The sequence below is a fragment of the Grus americana genome, chromosome Z (genome assembly GCF_028858705.1).
Source record: "Grus americana isolate bGruAme1 chromosome Z, bGruAme1.mat, whole genome shotgun sequence".
In the NCBI taxonomy this organism is placed as follows: domain Eukaryota; kingdom Metazoa; phylum Chordata; class Aves; order Gruiformes; family Gruidae; genus Grus; species Grus americana.
In genome coordinates, this window is record NC_072891.1 from 60019121 (window position 1) to 60031409 (window position 12289).

The following is a 12289-nucleotide window of genomic DNA, read 5'->3' on the forward strand; positions in this document are numbered from 1 at the left end:
CCCCGCCGGGCTGACCCCGAGACCCTTCCGTGCGTCCCCCCCCGCCGCTCAGCGGAGGCAGGCGCCACCGGACCGGGAGAGCCACCGCCCCGCCCCGCCCCGTCCTGAGCCGAGCCGCTGCGGTGACGGGCACTGCTCCCCTTCCTCCCTCCTCCGGAGAAATGCGCAGGCAGACGTGAGACGCGCCTCGTCCCCCGCGCCGGGCGGGGCGAGGCGGGGTTGCGGTCGGGTGGGGCGGGGCGTCGGGGGCGGGAGGTCCCGCGGGGGGGCGGGGCCGGCGCGGCGGCAGGAAGGGGGTTCGCGGCGACTGTGCGCGGCAGACCTCGGTGTTGCTGCCGCCGCCAGCAGCATTGAGGCAGCTCGGCCGGGAGTCGGCAGCGCGGCTTTCTCCCGTGAGTTTCACGTGCTTCGCGTATAGCCCGGGCGCGGGGAAGGAGGGAGTTGGAGTTGTGGTGATTTGCCCCAGCCCCGCGGCGGGGGCTGGTCCCGGTCCCTTCTCTTGGTGGAAGGGCCCTGTGCCCCGATCGGCGGCTGGACGCTCGCTTCCCCCGGCCGCGCTGCTTATTCCCGGGCACACGTGCCGCGGCTTCGCTCTTCGCCGGGCGGGCCGCGCTGCCGGAGGCGTGGCGCCTCCCAGCGGGTGCCTGAGGGAGGGCTGCCGGCTGCGGCGCGGGGGAAACTGCCCGGCGGGCCGCTGGAGGGCCGCCAGGGGCCGCGGCTGTCCGGCTGCCGGGTCCGGCTCTCCCCTGGGCTGCGGCGCTGTGGGGCTGCGGCGTGGGGGGGGGGAGGGGGGAGGGGGAGGGAGAGTACTATCCTGCTTGCCCTGGCCCCGGGGGCGGCAGAGCTCTGCCTCCGCCTGACGGGTTGGGCATGTCGAGGTCTCTCTCGGACCCCCCCGGCCCGCCGGGGTTTTGTGTTCCGTGTAAGGTGGTTGGAGGGACGAGCTTCCCCGGGGCGCCGGGGGGGGCGGCCAGGGCACAGCGCGCTCCCCTGCCGCCAAAGTTTCCTGCGGCTCTCCCCACTGTAAGCCCTTGCACCGCCGGCGCGGCAGGGGGAAAGCGCTGTCGGCTCCGTCCTGGGCGGAGGGGAGCGGGGCGCCCGTCCCGGGGGCCAGTTCCTCCCTCTTGTCATGGGGTCCGGCTTAAAGGGACAATGGCAGCTCGGAGACGGTGCGTTTGGGCGGAATCCCGGCTGCGGTGATGGGGAAGATGGCTGAACGAGGTAGAAGAGCCCCTTCGGACTTTGGCGCTGTTGAGGTTGTCATTTCTTCATTTCTAGATGTCCAGCCATGGAAAGCAGTCAAGTGTTGACATTTTGTTAGTCTTGACTTCCAGCTGTTTTGAGCTGTGGTGATATGGTTCCTGTTAGTCCCTGGGAGTGGCTTTTTTTTTCCCTTTTTTTTTTTTTAAGCCTCCGCTGCTCATTCTGTTACTTTTTTAAAAAACTCCTGTACTAGATCTTATGCATTCGTTTTGAAAGATGTATGTTTTATGTGTCAGTCTCTCACAATTTTGGTTTGCATGTGTTTTTGAGCATACCATATAACTATTCACTTGCCAGCATGTGACCACGCTGTGAGAATTGGTTAATGAACGTGTGGGTCCCAAGCCTTTCTAGAGTGGTAAAACCATTGTCAGTTCTCAGTCTGTCTGGTAACCACCAACACAGAGGTATGGTGTTGACAAGTTGGTATGTTTTACTGCAGACTGTTTTAAGATTGCCTACTGTAGCCTTGCAGATAAGCGTTCTTATGTGTTGCAATAAAAAAGGAAAATCAGTGGCATTAATTAGAATTTTTAAGTTACTTATTAAAGACTGAGTGTCTGTTTGGCATAGAAATGAAAGTCTTCTTATAAGAAGACAGGTATTTTAATTTCTGATATGTCACTTGATATGAATAAGGCCTTTTGTTTCCTTTTTGATTTGGTGTGCTCCTTCTGTGTCTTTACAGGTGGTCCAGCATTAAAAGCATCAGTAATAAATCTAGCTTTCAGAAAACTACAGTTCAATCCCAAAATCTTAAACTTAACTTTTTTAGATGATTTGTATGTTAGACTCTTATTTATATTTCTGTTATGTATTGTAGATCTGAAATCAGGAGTCCGTCTTGTACTGTAGATCTGAAATCAGCAGATAGTTTTTAAAAATAACTTTACTGAAAGATTGATGCATGTTTGCTGACTAGTGCTTGGAAAATGGAAAGCAGGTTGACTTTAATCCTCACATATTCAGGTAGTTTCTCTGATGTGGTGATCCCATCACTGGTGGAGGGTAAAATGAGATCTAAGAGGTAAGAGCTAACAAGTAGCCAAAAGCAGATACAGAACACATAGCCCTTCCTCTGACAAGTGGCGACAGAGGTCTGCACAAGCATGTGTGCAAGCAGGCTCAAAATAACCTCAGAGATCTGATCCAAAATACAGCCCCACCATTTTGTTGCTCATCTGTTTCCTTACCAAGTGAGATAGTCAGCAACCTGGAGGTTATCAAATAAGACAGGATACAATTGAATCTGTTCTTCTGGAAGTCATTTCTCTGCATGTGGCAGATAACCACAAAATGTTCAGTTTGAGAGGAGTTTTGTTCTTGATTCCTTAGGTATGAATTCTAAGGAACTGTGGTGTAAAATGCATAGATATTGAAGACAAACTTGTTCTCAGCATATTTTTCCCGTTTTACATGTAGTCATGGCCGAAAAGGAGCCAGGAGGTTGGGATTTGTTCTGCAGTCCTCATTTGACAGTTTGACAAAAGTATCCATGTTGCATACTCAACATGGCATGTACAATGAAATGAAGACTATATTTGAAAGTCGTTTTATAACTTGCCAGTTCTCCATTTAACGCTTAATTGGATCTGACCATCACTGATGATATTTGAAATCAATAAATCTCCTGGGATGCTTACACATATAATATTACTATCCAAAATTACAGCTATTAGTACAAACAAAGATCTGAAAATTAACACAAACCAAGCCAAACAAGATAGAAAAATTATTTCTGTTTTATAAGTGAAAACAATTTGTAACAATTAGAATTAAATACTTTATGGAGTAGATTATACCATATCTTTATGGAGTAGATATACCATACCATGTCATATGATATGTTTATCATATTAGTCTTCTTGTATCTTGAGAATGGTATCTGATCTGGTGCTGCCTGTTCTGAGCAAATTGTTGCTAGAATGGTTTACTAGTCTGGTCTAGAATAACAGTTTGTATAGTCAAAGTATATTTTTTTAGAAAAAATCTCTACTTGAGACATAGTTCAGTCTAATGTTAAAGTGACGAAAAGAAACTTGGACATTCTCTAACTAGTGAGCCTAGTTTAAGTTCTGTTTTTTCATGCTGCAGAACTTAGAACAATGAAATAAATACAGGATGTTTTCCCAAGGCACAAATAAGTATTTTCTGACTACAAAAAAATGAAGTTCGGAGGAGATGGAACTGTTGAGACATTTAATATTTGTAGGCTAGAACATTATAGCTTTCCTTCTTCTCTGCTTGATTTTGCCCCCCCCCCCTTTTTTTTTCTGTAAAGTGGTGAGAATGTATAAAACTGAAAAGTTTTGGGCTGCTGAAAAACAGTGAGGATTTACAGCACACTCCTTTCTCCTGTGATGAGTGGAGAACTGTTTTCTAATGTCCTGTCAATCTTGCCTGTACTCAGATTCAGTTTCTTTCAACTGGCCAGTGTAAGGAGGAGAGGGTGTTATTTATACACTGCCCAGGGGTGTTGATGAAATAACAATTCAACGTGTTCCTATGGAAAAACCTAAAAGTTTTACTTGAAAAATATTTTTATTCAGTATCTCTAACTTTTATGGGTTATTTTATAATTTTTATTAAAACAAGTATTTCAATGCATTTTGTAACTGTTGTTAGAAGTATGTGGGAGTGAAAGTGTGGAGGGCTTTGTATGTTAAGATTATGATAAACTACTGGAAGGATAAGGTGAAATCAAGTAAGATTATGAGATATATATTGTAACCATGTGAGCAAAGAACAAGTACTGACAAAATTAGTGTAGGTATAAATGGGGAAACAAAATTCATGGTTAGTGCTGTCTTTTGAAACTTACTGTTCTTCAGGTATGTATCTAGATATTATTATTATTAAGAAACACAAGTTGCATAGAGATTCTCTTTTTCATCTCTGTGTGAGAAAGTGAATGAAGTGTAGAAGTAGCCTCTAAAAGGATATGTGCAGATTTTATGTGAAGAGATGCCAAAAGCAAGCAAGCTTTTCTGATTTGGTTACTAGAAACAAGCTGCCTGACCTCTGTCTAAGGAAGACGCTTAGCAGTCATTAGTTGGAAGAACTCTGTCATAACAGCGCTCCATGCACTGTGAACACTTACTGTACTTTTTACAGTAAGGGTTTTTCTCACTCTCCCTCCACCCATCAATGTATTATATTATTATTAATCAAAATACTCAATTAGAGGAATCCACCATTTTATGCAAAGAAAAAAGTATGTTTTGCTGAAACCAAAAGACAATAAATGATAACCTAGGCTCTTCCTGCTGCAGGGAGGAACTTCCTAGATTTTATGCAGCAGATGTCATTTGGCAAATGGTCTGTTTTAAGATACTGTGGTTCTGCAACAGCCAAACAGGATGTGTAACCAGATGAAGTAAAAGAGTTTAAAGTGCAGCAGCTCACAATGGATCACTGCATAGAAGGACACATGACTTCTGTTTTGAACAAAACCAATTTCAGTAACTTGTATTTGATATCTTATAGATTTCTTTTATCCTTTCATACTTATGCTTTTGCACTCCTACATTTATGAAGACCAGGACAGATGGGTATCCCATCAATCTGGCCAGGATTACTTGCAGTGACAAGGGTAGCAAGGAGTGTTGGCTATCAAGTCCTCATCATGTCCTTTGGGTTATTCTTGACTGGTAATGATGTTGCATGATCTTTGCTGCATTTATGTTCCCTTTTGACAAAGAATGCCGAGGGTGATGTTGAATCATATTGCATATTTGCGGTTCCATGTACGTGGTACCATCTCACAGTCCACCAGTGCCTGCCAGTTCCTTTCTGTTATCTATATTCTTTCTTGGATTTTATGACTCCACTTGATCTCTTTATTTGCAGCAGGTGTGCCATTCTTCTTACTCCTGCTCTGCTGCTTTAATCTGTGCATACATGGTCCTGGTGTACTAATATATTTGCTATATAAATCTCTACAAAAGAAGGATATGCCAAGAGTTTATAATCTGTTTTAAAATCATCTATCTCTGTTGTGGTCCCTAGTGTGTAGAGTTAATCAAGGCTTAAATAACTTTAAAAAAAAATATGCTTCTGACACACCCATTGGATGTTGCAAGTGGCCTTCTTGTTTTCAATCTTCCGTGTTAGTGTACACCTCGGGTCCTTCATACTTAGAAACAAAAAGGGATTATTAGTCTTGCATACTTGGGTACTGTTCTGCGTTTGTGTGGCAAGGTTTTGGTAGTGGGGGAGCTACAGGGGTGGCTTTCGTGAGAAGCTGCTAGAAGCTTCCCCTAGGTCTGATAGAGCCAATGCCAGCCAGCTCCAAGATGGACCCGCCTCTGGCCAAGTCCGAGCCCATCAGTGATGATGCTAGTGCCTCTGTGCTAACATTTAAGAAGGCGGGGGGGGAAGGAGCAGTTTTTGCGGCCAGAGAGAGTCAGAAGATGGGAGAGAAACAACTTTGCAGACACCAAAGTCAGTGCAGAAGGAGGGGGAGGAGATGCTCCAGGCACTGGAGCAGAGATTCCCCTGCAGCCCTTGGTGAAGACCATGGTGAGGTAGGCTGTCCTCCTGCAGTCCAAGGAGGATGATGGGGAGCAGAGATTCCACCTGTAGCCCATGGAGGACCCCATGCTGGAGCAGGTGGATGCACCTGAAGGAGGCTGTGACCCCATGGGAAGCCCATGCTGGTGCAGGTTTGCTGGCAGGACTTGTGACCCTGTGGGGGACCCACGCTGGAGCAGTCTGGTCCTGAAGGACTGCAGTCTGTGGAAGGGACCTGCATTGAAGCAGTTTGTGAAGAACAGCAGCCTGTAGGAAGGACTCATGTCAAATAAGTTCGTGGAGGACTGTCTCCCGTGGGAGGGACCCCACACAGGAACAGGGGCAGAGTGTGAGGAGTCCTCCCCCTGAGGAGGAAGGAGCGGCAGAGACAGCGTGTGATGAACTGACCACAACCCCCATTCCCTATCCGCCTGTGCCGCTGTGGGGGAGGAGGGAGAGAAATCAAGAGTGAAGTTGAGCCCAGGAAGAAGGGAGGGGTGAGGGGAGGTGTTCTAAGGTTTGGTTTTATTTCTCATTGGTCTACTCTTATTTGCTTGGTAATAAATTAGATTAATTTTCCTGAGTTGAGTGTGTTTTGCTCGTGACAATAATTAGTGAGTGATCTCTCCCTGTCCTTATCTCAACCCACGTGCCTTTCATTATATTTTCTTTCCCCTGTCCAGCTGAGGAGGGCAGTGACAGAGCAGCTTTGGTGGGCGCTTGGCCTCCAGCCACGATCAACCCACCACAGGAACAAAAAGGCATTATAAAGAAACGTTTGCACTGAACTTAAGATTTGTGAAACTTTTTTTCTTTTTTTTTGGGGGGGGTGTCTCTTTTTTTCATGTGTGTGTGTTGTGTGGAGGGTTTTTGTGTGGGTGGTAGCCTTTTTTTTTGTGGGGTTTTTTTAGGCACAGGACTAGATTAACCCTAGAGGACCACTGTAAAAATAATAAAATTATAGATTTGTTTTGCTTTTATCCCTTCCACCCAAGTATACAAATGAGTTTTTATTAGCTGTACATTTGCTCTCGGTTGCAGGCCTGTAAATAAAACATTTATTCATCTTAAAAATGATGATGCACAGCATACCTTTTCTGGCTTGCTTCAAAACTGTCCGTCTAATTTCGAGCCTAAATTATTCATGGCCTTCATATACTCATTTGCTCTTGTTTAGTATCATTCTGTAGCTTAATTCTTAGTTCTTTCCCTGTGATTGGTATATACTTTGGTTTATTTATAGGGAGCAATCACGTTTACTTTTAGACATTATGTTGCTAGGCTGAACAATTCTGGCTGTCTTTTTCTCATTACACACTGGAAAAATTAAGAGCTTGTTGAGTACAGTTTACAGAAGAGACGGCTGAGAGGTGACCTCATGGCAGTCTACATCTTCCTCAAAGAAGGCAGCAGAGGGGGAGGTGCTGATCTCCTTTCTCTGGTGACCAGTGACAGGACGCGGGGAAATGGGATGAAGCTACGTCAGGGAAGGTTCAGATTGGACATCAGGAAAAGGGTGGTCAGTCACTGAAACAGGCTCCCCAGGGAAATGGTCACGGCACCAAGCCTGTCAGAGTTAAAGGAGCACCTGGACAATGCTCTTAGTCATGTGGTTTAGTTTTAGGTAGTCCTACAAGGAGCAGGCAGTTGGACTTGATGATCCTTATGAGTCCCTTCCAATTTGAGATACTCTGTGATTCCAGTAGCCTTTTCTTCTACTGCCTATAGTTTGAATACATCTTTCCTGTACATGGTGACTGGGACTGTACTTGGTGTTGCGTATTAAGACAGTGACTAGTATAAGCAGATTTAGAATGGAGAGAAGTTGAAAATACTAAATATCCCTTAAAGTTGTTTTTTATTGTTGCTATTTGTTATTTTGAGTGCATCATAGTAGCTGTGATTATGCAATCACCTGACACCTGTGTTCTTTTCAGCTGATAAACTGGTAGCTAAGAGCAGAAAGTCCCAAAGTGCTTGACAAAAAAGCAGAAATTAAAAAAAAATAGATACATTTCTTGTTTTGATTCTCAAAATTATCCGTTTCTTTTTATGGCACTCTGATCTTCCTGTGAATGAGTAGTATCTCTTCAGTCCTGCTTCAGCAGATGTTACAGGCTTTTCTCCTGTATTTTTTGTCAATTTCCTTTATGCAAATACTAAGGCTATATTTTTGAAACATTCTTACTTAATGAAACTCTTATCACTTCAGTCTTGTTTCAATGCTAGTTGCAGTTGTCTTTGTTTAACCACTCTCATGCTAATTTTTTTCTTTTACATCTACTAATCCAGTTTCTTCCAGTTTAATAATTTTGCATGTCGTAGCAAGGATTAAAATATATCAAATTCTGCCCCACCCCCAGACCAGCTCTACTGCATTTTCTTTTGTCTGGGGGAAGAATCTTCTATTTCATCAAAGAAAGATGGTGTAATCTGCCAAGATAATGTAAGTAAATTCATATTTCATTTCTTCTGCTACTCCATTTTTCATTTCCCTCTGTAATTATTCTTTACTTCAGCATCTGTTCAATTTCCCCTTCTCTTTGATTCTGTTTTATTAAAAGCAGCTTCAGTGAAACTAAAACGAATTCATGTACAGGTACGTAGATGTTAAGTAGAAGTAGCTCCAAGGTACACTTCTAAACTACAGGATGATGGTCAGCCTTACACATTTAAAAAGGCTGTCTGGTATTTCCTACAATAAGTTTCCGAGGTCTGTAGCTTGTAATGTTGACAAATTGTTAAGTATTGGTGGTGAAGTCTTCCATGTCAGGGTTAAGGTGTTGCTTTACTGTGAAGGGAATAGAGGACTGAGGAGCTGAGATCAGAAGAGAACTTGAGGAGAAGTAGGTGAACTGAGGAGAGAGTTGAGATGAAGGTAAGTCCACTGAAGCAAGCCAGTGTGCAGAGAAATGTGGCATCTGTAGATACTGTTGGGACCTTGACACATTGGAGATGTACAATCAGGAGAGCGAGAAATCTTGTGAGGTCTGGAGATGGACTCACAAAGATGTAGATTGGGTGAGGAACTGGAAAACTGGAATAGGAGAAGGGCTTATAGGAACTATTGACCAAAAAACTGAAGTGAAAGACTGGAAAAGTGAAGAGTAGGCTAACGTGAAGCGAAGAGAGAAGGAAACAGGAAAGACAGACTGGAATGGGTCATATATCTAATCTGTGTTGCAGCAAATGTGTTATTTCTCATGTCTTTGTTAAGAGGTATTTAAAAGATTACATCAATAATTATTGAGTATAGTTGGATGTTCTCTGAGGTTCATTAGCATGCATTCATAATCCCGCATCAGTGATACACAATTATATTTACCTAATTCTTCCATGTCTTTCTAGGAAGCCATAGCCTTTGCTTTTAGAAGTAGATACCCATCTGTCATCTATGATTCCTCCCTGTACCCCTTCCCAGTTGAGTCAATTCTCTGTGAAACTACACCTTTACATCTGTGCGGGTACTGAAGTTGGTTGTAGTCCAGTGTTTTATCCACAACAACAGTGCTTATTGCTTTGGGACTGTTTTTGATTCTAGAGTGCCAGTGATTATTTTGTTTTATACGTCAGCTTCCTTTAACAGCATTCTTTTCTCCTTGAATGTTGTTCGTGGGCCCTAAAGCTGGATATTTTCAGGAGTGGAGAAAAGGAACTTGAAAGCTGATCAAGTCAGCCGTTGCATCCTTACAGCAGTCCATTTAAAGAGAAGGAAAACAGTTATGAAAACTAACATTTGTTTTAAATCAGCAGTGCTCTGTTACAGACTTCTACGTTAAGTTCTTTGTTTTTTTCCATGCATTATTTGTATTCAGGCTGGTTAAAATCAGTTGGTTTTAATTCCTTTTGCAAGCATGTTGTACCCCGAACTCAAGTTAAGGAGCTGGATTGCATGGTACTAAAAATCCCAATCTCATTATGGAAGAGATTAAGGATTTCTGGTGGATTTGAATGCATCTTTTTTTACCCTGACTCTAAATAGCTTTTGCTTTCTGCTTGCTTACTGATGTTTGTATTGAAACGGTGTTAATATATTTTGATCACAAATTATTAATTTTTTAAATATGTTAATTTAGTCCTTTCAGAAGAATTTTCTGTGATATCTAATTTTAGAGAGCCTAGCTGTTCCTCTAAAAGCTATTCCTATATACCATAGCTTTTATTGCATGTGTCAGTTATGAGAACGTTAATTAAACAGTGATTTCTAGTTTTGTTTCTTTTTGACTGCAAAAATGTGCTTACTAATAATCTTTGTTGGTTGGGGTTTTTTTTCTTTTTCTTTTCTTTGTTTCACCCAGCTTTTTCCGTTTGAGATTAATACAGAATCACAGGATGACTGAGGTGGGAAGGAGCCTTTGGAGATCATATAGCATAACTCCACGCCCCTACTTATGCAGGGTCAGCTAGATCAGGTTGCCCAGGACTGTATTCAGTCAAGTTTTGACTGCTTCCATGGATGGAGACTCTACGGCTGCTCCGGGCAGCTTTTTCCCATGTTTGAGCACTCTCCTAATGAGCAAGTGTTTTCTTTTGTTCAGATGTAATTTCTTGTGATTCAATTTATGCCCGTTGCCTCTTGTCAGTGGGCACCACTGAGAAGAGTCTGGCGTGCTCTGCTTTCACACCACGCCAATCAACCTATTATTTATATGTATTGATAAGATTCCACCGCTGCCCAGCAAGCCTCTTCCTCTTCAGGCTACAAACAGTCCCACCTCTCCTTATGTGGCAGGTGCTCTAGTCCCTCAGTCATCTTTGTAGCCCTTTTCTGGACTTGTGCCAATATGTCCATGTCTTTCTTGTACTGGGTTGCCCAGAACTGGGCGCAGCACTCCAGGTGTGGCCTCACCAGTGCTGACTGGAAGCTGAAGGATCACCAGTCAACCTGCTGGTGATGCTATTCCTCAAGCAGCGCAGGATGCTGCTGGCTGCCTTTGCCATGCGTGCACATTGCTGGCTTCTGTTCACCTTGTCCACCAAGGCCTTTACTGCAAAACTACTTTCTAGCTCATCAGCTCCCAGCCTGTGCTAGTGTCCCTTCCCAGATGCAGAACTTCACATTTCCCTTGGCTGAACTTCATGAGGTTTGTGTCAGACCCTTTCTCCAACCTGTTGAGGTCACTCTGGCTGCGTGACCCGCTGGTGTATTGGCCACTCCTCCCAGTCTGATGTCACCTGCAGACTTGCTGAGGGTGGACGCTGCCCCACCATCCAGATCATTAATGAAGATATTGAACAGGACTGGAGCCAGTATTGATTCCTGGGGTACACTGCTAGTGACTGGCCTCCAGGTTGACCTCGTGCCACTGGTTGCTAACAGCCCTTTGAGCCTAGCAGTTCAGCCAGTCCCCCTCACTGCCTGTTTTTCACCAGTTTCTCTGTGAGGATATTATGAGAGACTGTGTAAAATGCACGTTCTTGGGTGACTAAGTCTGTTTAGTTAAAATAACAGTTCTCCAAACTAGTGTGTTAAATGGCTATTCTGGAGATTCAGAGAGAAGGAGAAAACTTATCTGAGGGTTCTGAGTCCACCTGCTGCTACACGGTAAGGGTCCAACTCTAGCAATGGCTTGAGGGTATTTTTGCTGACAATACCTTTGCAGGCCTGAAAATGTCTTTATTTCAGATGTGATCTCAAAATCTAATTCCCGTAAGAAACTGCCCATATAATTTACTCAGGAAGGACAATTATTTTTCATACTTTCCATGAGTCACCAGCTGTGATGGTAGTAGCAGTGAGTTATTACGGTCTTTCTTTTGTGGAATGGACCTTAGTAAGTCTATCATGCTAAAGATGTTTTAACATTGTAGTTTGTATGAAAGAAAGATAGTAACTCTTACTGATGAGAATAATCTGTATTTCTCGCTGTACGAGGTGAGTAGTGCATAGCAGTGGTTGTAAAGCAATCTCTGCAAGGGTCATCAAGGCATGGGGCATTCCCCCCCACACCCATTTCCAAGGCTTCCTTTCCTGGCATCCTCGGATGTTGACCAGCACAGACATCTGCTAAAAACTGGTGTTTTAGTTCCCACCAGAGTGTCCATTGTCCCCAGAGATACGCTGGGCAGGTGGCACTTGGAGCACCACTGCAACCCGCAGGTTACTGACAGATGTCGCTGTGGGCTAGTGCGGACTGAGACTTCCCAGGGAGGATACTCATATATACTTTCTGCAAAACAGATGGAAAGCACAACTTTTCATGAAATACATGTTGCAGAACATATTAAGGAGTATCAGCTGAGTGTTCTGAAATTAAGAACGTAGTCCTCAGCACCTGGGGCCAGTATCTTGGCAGGGATCAGTATAAACAAGATTGTCTATCCAGTGCCGAGATAGACAGTTCTCTTTGTTTTCAGACAGGAACCTGGTGGGCCTTGCTGTACGGTGGTGGCCTAACAATAGTTTGTAAGTGGTATAACCTTGGACTCCTGCCCTGCTGTTCAGATTTGTTTGTGGCAGCACTGTTGGCCAGTTCCACCAAAGTGTGGTTGGGTGGATGGAAGAATTCACAGT

The 12289-nt window shown here is 44.2% G+C and overlaps 1 protein-coding gene across 7 annotated transcripts in view; it reads left to right on the forward strand.

Annotated features, from left to right (window-relative positions):
* Window positions 1–262: 262 nt before the first annotated feature.
* PAM (peptidylglycine alpha-amidating monooxygenase) overlaps window positions 263–12289 on the forward strand; it is a 150988-nt gene continuing 138961 nt past the window's right edge. For 4 of the 7 annotated variants that reach the window (XM_054810716.1, XM_054810722.1, XM_054810726.1 and 1 more), the window contains exon 1: window positions 266–392. The gene's annotated coding sequence lies outside the window, so the exon portion shown is untranslated. Of the gene's footprint in view, window positions 393–12289 lie in introns of all 7 variants that reach the window. The other 3 variants (XM_054810720.1, XM_054810724.1, XM_054810725.1) reach the window with 1 other exon arrangement.